Source organism: Crinia signifera, chromosome 3, assembly GCF_055691185.1.
Source record: "Crinia signifera chromosome 3, ASM5569118v1, whole genome shotgun sequence".
Classification (NCBI taxonomy): domain Eukaryota; kingdom Metazoa; phylum Chordata; class Amphibia; order Anura; family Myobatrachidae; genus Crinia; species Crinia signifera.
The window spans coordinates 280602171-280617649 of NC_139219.1; the positions used below are offsets into that span (position 1 = coordinate 280602171).

Here is a 15479-nt window from a genome sequence, read left to right on the forward strand (position 1 = left end):
TAACAGTAATCCAAGAATTCTGAACATATTCTAGATTCATTCATCAATTGTATAATAAAGCAACCAGTTTTTAATGTATGTTACATTTGTATGTGTAATTATCAATAACCAAACATAGTTATTAGTATCATAGCGTCTTTCATCCTTTGTATAGATAAAGGTGATGTAATCCCTGATAAAATATATGTTATTTTGTTTTAAGTGCAAATAAGAGGAGAAAAGAATAAAAACAAAAAGTATAGAAAGTGGAACTGGGGAAGGGGGGGGGGGGGTTGATCATGCGCGTCCAAGAAGACCAATCCAAATTATTATTGAATAATTGGTGGGTCCTGAAGAAGTATTCTAGTTTCATACCACAGGGTTGTGCGGAAGCATTTATGTGACACTAAATATGGTTAAGAAAATTATTGCTTAGCATTCAAATTCAGAACCTGAGATAGTACACAAACTTTGTTTAATTTTAAGCCTTTTTTTATAGAGAAATAAAATATATTTGTGTGCATTTCATTTGTTTGAGGTGTTTATACAACATAAATGCAAGATACATCATTGGAATATAAAAATATTCTGAAATACGGAATAATCCAAAGTTCTTCTGGTCCTGAGCACTTTGGATAAGGGATACTCAACCTGTAGTAGCAGATCCTTTAAATCCTGTAAATTGTTATGGTAATGATGATGGGCCTCCATTAACTGTTTTTCCATCACATCCCAAAGATGATAGATTGGACTGCGATATGGGGGAACTTAGAAACTAAAGGTGGCCATACATATACAGATCGATTGTCAGATCTGTCTGGTTGGAACAAAATCCTGGTTATGGATGAGAGCAAATGACAGTTGACCATTTGCTTTGAATTGCTGGAAAACTGCCAAAAACTGTCATTCAAATATTACCAGGTTTTTGTTCCAACCAGCCCAATCTGACAATCGATCTGCAGATGAATGGCCACCTTTATGTAGGGTACACACCACGACAACCCGCTCACGATGCACATCGTGAGCGGGTCGTCAGTGTCTCATCCGACCCGCTCACGGTGACGCGGAGGGGCACGACCCGCTCACGATGTGCACCGTGAGCGGGTCCGATCCAATGGCGACCCGCACCCGGCAGTATGGTCGTTATTCAGATCCTTAGGCTGGGTACAAACCTGACCTACCCACAGACGGCCGACTAAAGGTGGCCATACATCTACAGATTGTCAGATTGGGCTGGTTGGAACAAAAACCTGGTAATGGATGAGTGACAGTTTTTGGCAGTTTTCCAGCATTTCAAAGCAAATGGTCAACTGTCATTTACTCTCATCCATTACCAGGTTTTTGTTCCAACCAGCCCAATATGTAACAGCACTACTGTGGACATGATATGTAACTGGCACTACTGGGGACATCTATAACAGCACTACTGGGGACATGATATGTTACTGGCACTACTGGGGACATCTATAAAAGCACTACTGAGGACATTATATGTAACTGGCACTAAATATGTAGATAGTACACAAACTTTGTTTCATGTTTTGAAACCTTGTTTTATGCACAAATAAAATATAAATGTGTGTATTTTATGTGTTTATACAACATACATGCAAGATACATCATTGAAATATAAAAATATTCTGAAATATGGAATAATCCATTATCCAAAATTCTTCTGGTCCTGAGTATTTTGGATAAGGGATACTAAATATATATTTGCCCATAGATCTACAGATATATACATATGACATCAATATAATATACAGTAGATAGATATATAACATACATAATGATAGGATAAGAAATTATATAGATAAGTGACAGCGCGAGGGATAAGTGGCTATCCCCTGAGGCATCAACTAGCCACAGTAAATTACTGCAGTTAATTGAATTCCCCCTAAATGTCTGAAAGAGCTATTCACTTATACCCCTTTCACATTTCAGCTTTAACACGGTACATTGCCGTTTTTTTACCGTTTTAAAACGGTACCAGCTGCAGTTTGAAAGCTCCATTGTCAATTTACCAGTTACAGAATATCAGTAGGTACTTGTTTCCTAGCACGGCGCCCGTCGTAGGTGATCGCATACCTTAACTTAAGGTATGCGATAGACGCGACAAACGCGAGCCTCGCGAGGGGACGCGTAATATCTGTGAAGTAATGCGCGTGCGCTCGCCACGCTTCGGGCTCGGTGGCTCGCTGCGCTCGCCACACTATATAAAGTCAACTCCACGCCGACGTGGATAGTGGGGGTATGAAAAGGTCGGAGGACGCGTACCGCCGGCCCCTCGCGTGCTCGCCACGTTTCGGGTTGGCGTTCATCGTGGGGTGGCGTTAACAATGAGGGGCATTTGACCCATCAGGGTTGGGAAACAATGAAAATTGGGGTCTGGGGGGCATTTAACATTGGGGCCAATGTAAAATCGGGTCTCAGGGACCATTTTACATTGATTCCAATGGAAAAATCGCGTTGATCGCATCGCATGCGATTTGGTTGCATGCGATCGACGCGATTTTTGGGGTTCCGATGGATACAATTTTTATCGCTGGCGCCGTGCTAGGAAACAAGTACCTATCGGTACTTTGAAACGTGTTAAAAGCAGGATCCTACATGTTTCTGAGCCGTTTTCCCTGCAGTCTGAACAGCTCAGAAACGGTATTTGCTACAAATGATAACCACGCAAGGGTAATAGGTTATGTCCCTGCATGATCCCAGCCCACAAGCAGGAAATAAACATTTAAAATGACATTGTATGGCTTTCTATGGGTGAAACGGGTTGAATCTGAAAGGTACAAAAACGGTATTGAAACTGCAATATACCGTTTACAACTTGCAATATGAAAGGCTTTTAACTGGCTTTTGACCCGTTTTAAGACACATTTACAAAAATGGGTTGAAAGCAGGTTTGCAATGTGAAACCAGTATCAGTAGTATTTACTGAACAGGTATTTACTGTCCTTTAAATGTTTTATAGTGCTTTATACTACAATTCTCAGAGCATACACGAGTAACAAATTAATATACAACTACCATTGATCAATAAGACATTAGATTGTGTACTGCATATGCTGAATAAGTGTATTAAGGGGTCGTAATGTGCGGATGCTGTCTAGATGGGGATGTGCTGAAAGTCCCATGCTACATGTTTGAGATTAATGTGACACGGGAATATCTAAAAGACTCTGAGATTTTGGAGAGACTTAAAGGGAGCAAGTCATCCTAATGGAATGGTGCTTATATGCCTGAACACACTGATGGTTTTCTCCTGGTTTTCCATCACTAGCTAAGACACAAGGACATCACCTAGCCCCAGCCTCCCCCCGCATTGGGAGTCCCTTTGCACCACCATGGGGAACCATACAATATTCAAACCATTTAGTGTTCATTCTAGCACCCGCCATCTTGGAAAACCCATGCAGTTCCTCTTCCCTGCCTGGGGTGTCGCTGTCCGCTGAGTTCTTTCTAGCACAGGTCTGGTTTGCATATCAGTGCTGATATACAGACCTCACTGTGTTAGAAGTACTACAGCAGGCAGCGACACCCCAGGCAGGGAAGAGGAACTGCAAGGGTTTTTAAAGATGGCGAGTGCTAGAATGGTTTTGCATCTTTGGCTTCCTGCCATCTATGGAAATTATGGGTACTTATTATGCCTTTATGAGTGTGGCCACATCAGGAAGGGATGTATTGTATGAAAAGTGGGGGCATGGGGCCAAACATCAGCAGAGTATCAGGGCAATTCCGCGTTCTCCAGATGCCTGGGTCAGAGGCAATTCCACGTTCTCCAGGTGCCTGGTCGGAGGATGGGAGAAACACAACAGATTAGAAATCATTGATTCACCAGTTTCAACTAAATATGATCTGTAAGGATAAATTGAAAATTTTTAACATGTTGTCTTTTGCCAATCCCCCGATGTCCGCTGACCAGATAGGTGTCAGGGAATAGCTTGGCTGATGTACAGCCACATTACAGAACTCAAATATAATGTATTTTTGTCATCAGAAAATTATCCAGGTACTTGTGAGTTATCCGGGCTGCCGATTTTGTCCTTAAGTTTAGTTAACTTAAGGACACCCGACCGACGCGATGCCCGCGATTTAGCCCCAAATCGGGGGCATCGCGTCGGTCGTGGCCGTTATAAGGGGCCGCGACGCGATGCCCGCGATTTCCCATAGACAGTAATGTTAAAAGACGCGATGGACCCGATTTCCCATAGACAGTAATGTTAAAAGACGCGATGGACCCGATTTCCCATAGACAGCAATGTTAAAATAAAATGACAATGTGAAATTGGCCAATATGGCCATTTCACATTGGATATGTTTTAAAAAAAAATGTTTCATGGCCCCCCACCACCGTTAACGCCACCCCGCTATTGACGCCAACCCGAAGCGTGGCGAGCGCAGCGAGCCCGCGAGGGGCGGCGGTACGCGTCCTCCGACCTTTTCATACCCCTACTATCCACTAGGGTGTGGAGTGAGAATAGAATAGTGTGGCGAGCGCAGCGAGCCACCGAGCCCGAAGCGTGGCGAGCGCAGCGAGCCCCGCGAGGGGACGCGGATACCTTCACAGGTATCCGCGTGCCCTTGCGGGCTTCACAGGTGTCCGCGTGCGCTCGCCACGCTTCGGGCTCGGTGGCTCGCTGCGCTCGCCACACTATTCTATTCTCACTCCACGCCCTAGTGGATAGTAGGGGTATGAAAAGGTCAGAGGACGCGTACCGCCGCCCCTTGCGGGCTCGCTACGCTCGCCACGCTTCAGGTTGGCGTCAATAGCGGGGTGGCGTTAACGGTGGTGGGGGCCATGAAACATTTTTTTTAAAAACATATCCAATGTGAAATGCCCATATTGGCCAATTTCACATTGTCATTTTAATTTAACATTGCTGTCTAAATCGGGTTCATCGCGTCTTTTAACATTACTGTCTATGGGAAATCGGGTCGGAAATCGGGTCCATCGTGTCTTTTAACATTACTGTCTATGGGAAATCGCGGGCATCGCGTCGCGGCTCCTTATAACGGCCACGACCGACGCGATGCCCACGATTTCGGGCGCCATGAAAAAATCGGCAGCCCGGATAACTCACAAGTACCATTATCCACTAAAAGTCATATTCCTTTGCAAATGTAACAAAGAGTGGGAAACACAGCCAGTGTGTATGAGCACTTCTAAACTTGGAAAAACAGGGATATGTCCAGGGACAGAGGGTGAGCGCAAGGACAGTTCCTGAAAATGTCAGTCTGCTGGCTGACAGTAGGGGGAGTGGGGTGAGCTCCAGCCCTTCCCTGCCTGATGCTGCCAGCACGGGATGGGACTCGACCCTTCCTGTAATATGAGTACTACCCGCAGCTCTGCCGCACTACAGATACAGTACTCCCGCATATATATATTTATTTATGTATTACTGGCCTCCTCCTCACCTCACCTCTCACCAGTCACCGACCTCATACTGCACGTGACGTAGCTCCAGGCACCGGCTAAGAACTACCACTCCCGTCATGCGCGGCGAGCACCTGATTGGCCCGCAATTCCTGACGTCATGTGTTTTGGTTCTGGGCAGTCACATGCTCAGTGCTCTTTGTTTTCAGGCAGAGAGATGAGATTTTGCTGCTGCTGCTGCCATCATCATCATCATTAGAGAGAGTGAGAGGAGTGCTAATCCTCAGCCTGTCACTGCTATTGTACCTGTGCCCCCTGTAGCTGCCCATGCTGCCTGCACTCAGGTGAGTCCCATCACTTTATAGGGTTTAACCAATTTTTTATATTTTATTCCTTTAACCAATTACTGATGTCAGTATTGTGTGTATTGGAAGATTAGACTCTGGTTTGTTGTGTATAGGTGGCAATTGTGTTTGTTTACAGACTGACAGATCCCTTTACAACATGTCTGTGCCTAAATACAGTACTTATCTGCAGTCACTTAGCACCACTGTCACCAGTCATTCTCTAAAAATACAGCTTTATTACATTTTGTTATTATTATTTTCATTAGATAGCCACCAGTGTGTATCCAGCACTGTTAAAAGCTAGGATAACATGGGAGCTGTATAGCTAATTGATGTGAATACATAGGAAACGGTTAATACATACATTTGGACACCTACATGTGTACACCCAATATTTAATAACATTATTATTATTATTATTATTAATAATGTGTTAATTATACAGAACAAAGTAGTTTATTAGTGCGGAAGTAACTTCTTGTGCACACCTGTACATCGTATCTTTGCCCATGCTGTTTATTTACTGTGTACAGGGGACTTTGCGCTCTCACCACAGTTGGACGATGTACTAAGCTATATATACTGATAAAGTGAAGAAAAATAAAGAACCAGTCAATCAGCTCCTACATGTCCTATTACAGGCTGTGTTTAAAAAATGACCGTTGGGAGTTGTTTGGTTGGTTCTTTTTCTCTCTTCACTTTATCACTCTCCAAAGCTCAGTACATCTGTCTTTATCTTGAGCTAACATATGGGGAAGTCTAAAGTAAAGAGTGAGCAGGTGGCTGCGGAGAGTATGAGACGATCAGCAGCACAATAGACAGATCTTCTCCCTTGGGTTACAAACCGTTTCCTAAAAGGAAGTTCTGTTTCTACCTGTGCTCTGGATACTGCTCACCTGTCTGTCCCTTGTCTACACAAACACAACAGAGAACAGCTGCTTGCAGGGGGCAGAGCTATCCCCAGTCCAATCACGTGGGCCGGCTTACAGTGTTTATTTACCCTGGCCCAGCTCTTGCTTCATCACAGGGGAGGGAAAAGTTTCGTAACTTGGGTTATTTATTCTTAAACAGCCTAAGGCACCTTGGTAAGCGGCATCATATATTATAGGTTTTGTCAAGTCCAGAAACTGCAGCCTAGTGTGCAATCTGTTCTTTATATTAAATATGCAGTTCCCCTGTGGACAAAATCATGACTTGAGCAGCTTGGACCACTTACCTTTTGTGCCTTCAGGATCACACACCTGTAATATTAAACGGCTTTGAGCTTTGTAGGAAAGTAGACAGTAGTAGCTATAAGTATTGCCCAGCTGGTGTACGTGCATCTTCCACTCTCCATCCTCCTGTGGCCACAATCTGGGCACTGAGGGTTACATTCTGCAGTTACAAGGCTTACATAAGACACATGCAGTGTATCTCATTGCAGAGTCAGCATCTTTAGACTGCAGGACTTTAAGCAGACATGAAGTAGAAGCAGGTATCACTGGGTTAGGAGGGGGCAGGTATAGGGGTCAGTGGGAGGGGGGGGGGGGGAGTTATTTGTGTGTCATAAAGCCAGAGACGGATTAGGCTGCACTAATCAGTCTCTTGTTGCTACATCTGGGTGCCCATAAACATAATAATGTTGATAATAATAGATTGCATTATTACTATTAAGGAAATTATGTTATTTTTTTATGTTTCCTCTTCGCATGCCTGAAATGTTCTCATTACTTCATAATGCTACTTGGCCTTGTGTTAACTGTACATAAGTAAACGTCATGTCGTTCTGGAGCAAGTAACAGGGCTGCACCCTGTGCTTTGTTGGCACTACACCGTTACACATCTTAGCCTGCCCCCTTTCCATTCTGCATTGTTTATATCCATGCTGATGTCCTTTGTTGCCTGCCAAAGTTCTCCCAAGAGGAAACTGATCTGGCTGCTCTCAGCAGGTCAGTGTGCGTGGCTTGAAGTGTACAGGGAGCTAAGGCAGGTCAGAGTCAGCCTGAATCCAAAGTAGGTGTCTCCTTGTACAGGGTTACACTTCTCACCAGTAACTAACGGGACACATGTGTTTTATGAAAGTAAATAGGCTCTTTGCATGTTAATATATTGACGTCAGTGACTGAGTATACTATAAGTAGGCTCCTTAATTAGAAAACTGTACTGCCAGCCTACACAGGATTGACCGGACAGACTGAAGAAGAATATGAGTGCTTTTCCCCGTGCCCGTCTTTTGTATGGCAAGACTTTGGCTACTGTTTATAACACAACATCCTATAAGAAACTTCCGGATTTTTGCATTATGGTCAGTGTGATGTTGGGTAGGTAAGGAAGTGCTGGAAGTGGGCAAAGGGTTGGAAGTAGAGTTAAATAGGGTATTACAGTAGGGATGTGCATCGCATCCCCAATGGATCACAACAATCAATGGTTTTGTTGCGATGACAGTGGTTTTATCATTCGATGGTGGTGTTATGATGTTTGCGCCATTGAATGGTAAACATTTGATGGTGGTTCAGCCCCAGTCACATCCCCTGTCGGCCACGCTACAGATGTTTGCGCATGTACAAACTGCCCTTACTTTGCACATGTGCGAATTATATGTTGTTGTTTTTTGCTATCAAATTCTTTTGATGCGATGGTCAGTTACCATTACATTTAAACATTTGATGACGGATGCCCAGCCATCATTTGATGGTGGTCTTCCGATGTTCATCCCTACTTTGCAGTAAAACAAAATAGAAACATTATTGTGTGTCAGATTTAAGTTGGAGGTTAAATAAATGAAAAACAAGTTGTTTTTTTGTTGACAGTGTGTTACCTTCGTTCACTCCCTGATTTACCTTCTAGCATTGTGTTTCATGCCACATTTGAATAATCCGTTGAAAGAGACACAGATGCACGACCTATTAGTCCTGCTTTCCATACTGTCTGAGAGCTTGGCTTCCCGCACACGATTGGTTAGATCACTCTGTTGCTGAGAAGGTTATTTTAGTACCTCCTGAGCTTCAATCGTCCTTTCTTCCACTTTGGGCAGGCAGCCAGCGCAGTTGGGCCTCAGGCTGTTGAGGCGGATATATGTCCTTACATAAGCTCTCTCTGTTACCCATGTGGCTTTATGCTCTTTATAAAGCTATTTTTCTCCTGTAAGGCTCACACAATTTACATTAGAGGAAGGAACAGTTTGCTTTCAGTCTCCTTTAACCAAAAAGGAAGCAGACCTCAGACCTCCGCCTAATCACTGTGTGGATATTATTATGTACTGTTTCCAGGACCTTTCTCATCGCTGCTGCAAGAACCTTCTCAGCCCACTCTGTGTGTCTTAGTACAACTATACAAGTGTCTTGTAAACACTGACTTGTACGAGTCTCTGCTTCTACACCATCCCCAGAAGCTTATGTTTAATATTGGGGAATACAGACTGTTTGCTCTGCAAAACTCTTGTTCATTTAACATGTAAGAAAAATGTGTTATTTGTTTGTGTCCATGGCAACGTAAGTATTTATGGAACTCTCTGTCAATTGTCATTCTGTCCTTGATTTGTTCTCTACAAAGTCCCAGAGTAATGCTTGCTAAGAACGGGACATCTTATACCCCTTTCACACCAGCCTAAATTCCCTGGTTAGGCCCGGGCCAAAATCCCAGGAAAACTTGCCGGGATTTCAACCCTGCTATGGAGCAGGATTGTTTCCTGGTTCAACCCGGGGTCCTGGCCGGTGTGAAAGGGGTAGGGGTACTCACCCAGGTTGCCGGTCCTCGGTGCGAGTGGTCAGGCCGTGGAATCCACACAGGTGGTGGGTGCAGATGTCAGGACAGGCGGCGGATGAAGATGACGCAGCTTTCCGGTGCCCTCACAGCAGCCGGAGAGCTGAGTCATCTGCGCCCGCCGTCTGACCTGTCATCTGCGCCCGCCGTCTGACCTGTCATCTGCGCCTGCCACCTGTATGGATCACCGGCCTACACCAAGGACCGGCAACCTGGGGTGAGTACTGTCCACCACCTCTGCCGCCATCCCACCTCCTGCCTGCCTCCTTTCCGCCTCCTGCCCGCCTCCTCACCACATCCTTCCCACACAGGAGAATGCAGGGACTTTTCTGGTGTGATAGGGGTCACCCTGGGAGAGGCATGATCCCTGGGCCAAATTCCAGGGTGGGTCCCTGCATTTTCTGGTGTGAAAGGGGTATAAATGTGAGTGTACGGGACACCTGCATCGAGTCAAAGTGAACCAATACCCATTTTGTACTAACCCTGCCATGATACAGTGGAAACGTATTTTATAAAATAGTATAAATGATGTTACGCTGTTAGGGATCCTGACAGCCAGGACGGCATCTGTCATAATCCCGCCAGATTTTGGTAAATCCTGTTACCCTACTCTTACTCTCCTCCTAACCCATCCCTCCTGCAACCTAACCATAACATCTCCCCTTCCTGCAACCTAACCATAACATCTCCCCTTCCTGCAACCTAACCATAACATCCCTGCTCCTGCAACCTAACCAAAACATCCCCCCTCCTGCAGGCTAACCATAACATCCCCCCTCCTGCAGGCTAACCATAACATCCCCCCTCCTGCAGGCTAACCATAACATCCACCCTCCTGCAGGCTAACCATAACATCCCCCCTCCTGCAGGCTAACCATAACATCCCCCCTCCTGCAGGCTAACCATAACATCCCCCTTCCTGCAACCTAACCATAACATCTCCCCTCCTGCAGGCTAACCATAACATCCCCCTTCCTGCAGGCTAACCCTAACCTCTTTCTCTAGCAGCCTATCCCAGGGGTCCTCAAAATATTTTGCTCCGGGACCCTGTCAGACAAGAAAAATGATTAAGGGACCCCAGCAAGTTACTGCAGAAGGTCATCACATCACATGTGTGGTCAGCAGACAGCACATACATGGCAGCATTGTGGAGGCACAAAATGATGGGAGGAGTCTAAAATAACAGCCAATTCAACTGATTTTTCAGACTCCGTTAATTACTGACTGAGATTAGAAAAGTCATCAGCCTGATGGTCAGCAACATGGAGTCGCGACCCCATGCTGAGAAGGTCGGGACCCACTTTGGGGCCAGGACCCACAGTTTGAGAACTGCTGGCCTAACCCTTTCCTCTCCCTCCCACAGCCTAACCCTTTCCTCTCCTTCCCACAGCCTAACCCTTACCTCTACCTCCCACAGCCTAACCCTTTCCTCTCCTTCCCACAGCCTAACCCTTACCTCTACCTCCCACAGCCTAACCCTTTCCTCTCCTTCCCACAGCCTAACCCTTACCTCTACCTCCCACAGCCTAACCCTTTCCTCTCCTTCCCACAGCCTAACCCTTACCTCTACCTCCCACAGCCTAACCCTTACCTCTCCCTCCCACAGCCTAACCCTTTCCTTTCCTTCCCACAGCCTAACCCTTACCTCTACCTCCCACAGCCTAACCCTTACCTCTCCCTCCCACAGCCTAACCCTTACTTCTCCCTCCCACAGCCTAACAATAACCTCCCCCTCTCTCAGCCTAACCCCAACCTTTCCCTGCAGCCTAACCCTAACTATTTCAGATGGGAGCATAAATGCCCCCTCTGTAATATACCAATTTCAGATTATGCTATTTAAAATACATTGTTCTATAGCAAAGTCTTGAGATGAAAGTTTTCATTTTCTGGACACATCGCAGGTAATATCTGTCAACAATCAAAGTGTCACAACTGTTTATTGTTCTTTTGGCAATGCAGGCCCTGTATATTCGTAAAAAAAGCTCCTTTGCATAATGTGAACAGGATTAGAACCAGATACTTTGACTTTGTGTGACCTGCAGAAGGGGACGTATCCACTGTGAATCTACTTTCCTGCAGATGGTAGTGTGGCCATTCCAATAATTGTTCTTTTCTATTTTTCCCTTTCCTGTGGACGAACATAGATCATTTTCCCATATGCTAATATGAGGTACCGAAAATCAAGCAGAGTGCTAGGGTTTAATGGAGGTCATTTATAAAGTCTCTTACAACACAAAACTTTTCAAAACATTTATATTTGGCCCATGCAGTCAGGGCCTCACCCGTCATACTCCTATACACTCCAGAGTTATGACTATAGAAGTGAATAGAATAGGAGTCTGGAGAGGAGAAGCAGCTGGGCACTTTGGGGGGTTGTGCTGGGCTTCTACGTTATGAAGCCTTACCCAGGCTTCCCAAAATCAGGTCCCCCTCCCGATCCTTCGGATTCGGGGGCAAGCCTCTCGCATGCACCCACATGTCCCAGGCCTCCCCCACTTCTTCCTACCCCACCAGTAAAATGATGTTATTTGCAGTTGTATGTGGAGGGAGAGAAGCTAAAATGAAGCAATTTGTATCAATTTAGGCCCATCCCCTTCTTGTTTACCTGCAAATCACTGGATTTTTTTGTAATGGGGATGGGTCTTGGTAATGTAGGGCTTTGGCCCTGCCTTCCTAATTGCAGCTGAAAGTATCCACTCCAGCCGTCACAGGCGGATATGACCTGTTGGTCTGTTCCGTAGTCCCACCCACCGGCAGCAGTTGCCCGCAGTGGGGGGGGGGGGGGGGGTTGTAGTTCCCCTGTCACTTGCTGCTCCTCTTAGCAGAATGAATGTTTCTATTCACAGGAAACAGAGTGCTAGGCATGACCCTATGGTGATGGACATGGGACGCGTGGCTTGTGGAAGCATCATTCCAGCAAACCCATGCCTCTTTTTGACGAGGTCACACCCACAGAAGTCCCGACTTCTTCATGTTGGGAGATATGACGCCTGTAAACCACACAAACCGGGCCCCAGATGAAGGAGCAGGGCTACAATGACTGTGAATCATATTATTTTAGATCTGCCCCCTACATACAGAGATTATATTCCTGGCATTACCTCCCTAACTGACCACTGGTAGGTGTGGGATACGTGAGCGGTAGCTTTACCTGGCGGTGTTGGGGTCTACCATTATTGGTCTCCCTAGACATTGTCTATAACCTTTACCGTAACCCACTGTACAGTATATACCATGATGCAGCACATAGATCTGTAGGATGCTGCCTGAAGTTGCCTTGCGTTTATTTGTGTTAGGATTTGCTATAACCTGCAGACTTCCAGCTTCTGTGCCAATTTAGCTCTCTAACAATTCCAGCATTCTGCAGAATGTCAAATGCCTTGTTTATTATTGCTTGGGGCTATTCTACAACTCACTGCTGTCCAAAAAGATACATACTTCATTATTGTGGTCGTGGGTTAAAGAAGCAGGGGTTGTCCACATGTGTCCCAACAGCTGTTGTGGAACTCCCAACGCCCCGGAAAGGTGGGCAACCCTCCTGTATACCGTACCCACCCCCCGGCATCTCCCCCGTGGCAGCGTTAATTTTCCGCGATTTGTGGCTTTTCTGGGGGAGGGGCAGGGCTAAAGATGCAAATCACTCCATTTAGTCCCACCCCTCCTCAACCCACAAATTGCGGGATTTGCAGTACTGGGGGCGGGGCTTGATGACACATACATCAGGCCCATCCCTCCGAAGTGCTGCTGCTGTTGTCGTCTCTGGGAGAAGCCCAGAGAGGAGACTTTAAAAGTAGGCAACCCTGCTATATTTATTAGGCCAGAGAGATGTCTGATACATGCTTGACTGAGCGTCCTCATTTGGTTTTGTTTATTAATAAGTGAATAAGAAAAATGGTACTCTTTACTTAGAAGGGCGCCCACTATTTTGATCGTGGGCATCGTTAGTAAAAAATCTCGGGCATTGAATGCACTAAAAAATCGGGTGCGATCAACCGACGAGATGCCCGAGATTTCCCATAGGGAACAATGTTAAATGTCTCAATTGACCCAATTTTCCTGTTCAATGCCTCAATTGACCCGATTTTTCCATAGGAAACAATGTTAAATGGGCCACAGAGGCCAAATAGGCACCCTGAAGTGTATAATGGCCACCCGAATTGTTAACGCCACCCCACGATCAACGTCAACCCGATGCGTGGCGAGCGCAGCGAGCCCGCGAGGGGCGGCGGTACGCGTCCTACGACCTTTTCATACCCCCACTATCCACGTCGGCGTGGAGTTGAGAATAGAAAGTGTGGCGAGCGCAGCGAGCCACCGAGCCCGAAGCGTGGCGAGCGCAGCGAGCCCCGTGAGGGTACGCGGACAGCTGTGAAGCCCGCGAGGGGACGCGGATACCTGTGAAGGTATCCGCGTCCCCTCGCGGGGCTCGCTGCGCTCGCCACGCTTCGGGCTCGGTGGCTCGCTGCGCTCGCCACACTTTCTATTCTCAACTCCACACCGACGTGGATAGTGGGGGTATGAAAAGGTCGTAGGACGCGTACCGCCGCCCCTCGCGGGCTCGCTGCGCTCGCCACGCTTCGGGTTGACGTTGATCGTGGGGTGGCGTTAACAATTCGGGTGGCCATTATTCACTTCAGGGTGCCTATTTGGCCTCTGTGGCCCATTTAACATTGTTTCCTATGGAAAAATTGGGTCAATTGAGGCATTGAACAGGAAAATCGGGTCAATTGAGACATTTAACATTGTTCCCTATGGGAAATCTCGGGCATCTCGTCTGTCGCATCGCACCTGATTTTTTAGTGCATTCAATGCCCGAGATGGCCGAGATGGGCGCCCTTCTAAGTAAAGAGTACCAGAAAAATAACTAAAGTGTAGCCATAGCAGTAGAGATATAAGAGCTTTTAACTTTTAATAAGAAAACCATCGGCATTCTTTTTCCGGTCAGCCGGTTCCCACTCCAGATTTGTTTTCCAGTGTTACAGTTGACTTATTGGAAAGACTGAGCTGAGTTTTCCAGAAAAAGCAAATCTGTCTGACATTAGAACGTTGGTGTTCCGCAGATTACTAAATCATTACAGTGACGCCAGATCAAAGTGCGTTTCTTAAACTAAATGAAGAGTTTACATTTTTTGTCTCCTTGCTGGGTAAAAAGCAAAAATAAAAAAGATGAAAATAGGAGTACAATATAGGGAACGTTGATCTGTGTAGTAAACCTGCTGTTAGCACTTACTGGGGCTGATTCTGAGTAAGACGCATGAGCACACGCAGCTGCATCTATTGGCGGTGGCCTGTCTGTGACTTTGGGGGGGGCGATTAACCCGCATGACGCCTCAAACTCGGCCATCTCTGGCCAGAATAAAAGTAAGTCTAGACTTTGCGAAGGTTTAAAAAATAATTTGATGGTGAGCGACCGATTTTTCTACCGAACGGCCGCATGTGTTTGTGTATGCAAATGCATCTGCTCGCATGCTATTGAGGGGATTCTGTACACACAGTAATACCGATTGGTGCGTCCTTATACGCCAACATCGGCCACAACCATCAAAACTTACATCGGCCCTGTGGTCCGTCATACAGCAAAGCATCGGCCAGTACTGAGACCTCATTTACAGTAGATTTCAAAGCTCCTTTCTAATAGACATTAAATGTAGGAGGTCGGGGAGTATCAGATACACAATCAGTGTCTGTGTCTATTAAGCCAGAGCCTGTTGGCGTTGGAGACTAATCTTGGTAGTGCACATGTTAGAGCAAGCTCTGCACCAACCTCATTTAACCTCTCTGAGGTTTCCTGAATTAGCATCAACAGTCATTCTGTTTGTTTAGTGTTAATAGGATTTATTTTTATTGTTTTTTAAAGAAGTATCTATAGATTATTTCACTTGCTAATGTCCTTGTTAAGACACCATGAAAAATACCATAGAGCTGATGTAAAGGTGATCATCGGTTTGTTTACGGAGTATATATCCCACACACGGCACATGCTCAGAACCAAGTGTATGCAAGTATGGGCGATGCAGAGTAGTATAGAATCTCAC

The 15479-nt window shown here is 45.9% G+C and overlaps 1 protein-coding gene across 2 annotated transcripts in view; it reads left to right on the forward strand.

Annotated features, from left to right (window-relative positions):
* The first annotated feature begins 5523 nt into the window (after positions 1–5523).
* The window catches only part of KLHL24 (kelch like family member 24), a 49596-nt gene continuing 39640 nt past the window's right edge, over positions 5524–15479 (forward strand). The window contains exon 1 of one of the 2 annotated variants that reach the window (XM_083178257.1): positions 5524–5700. The gene's annotated coding sequence lies outside the window, so the exon portion shown is untranslated. The remainder of the gene's footprint in view (positions 5701–15479) is intronic. The other variant, XM_083178259.1, reaches the window with a different exon arrangement.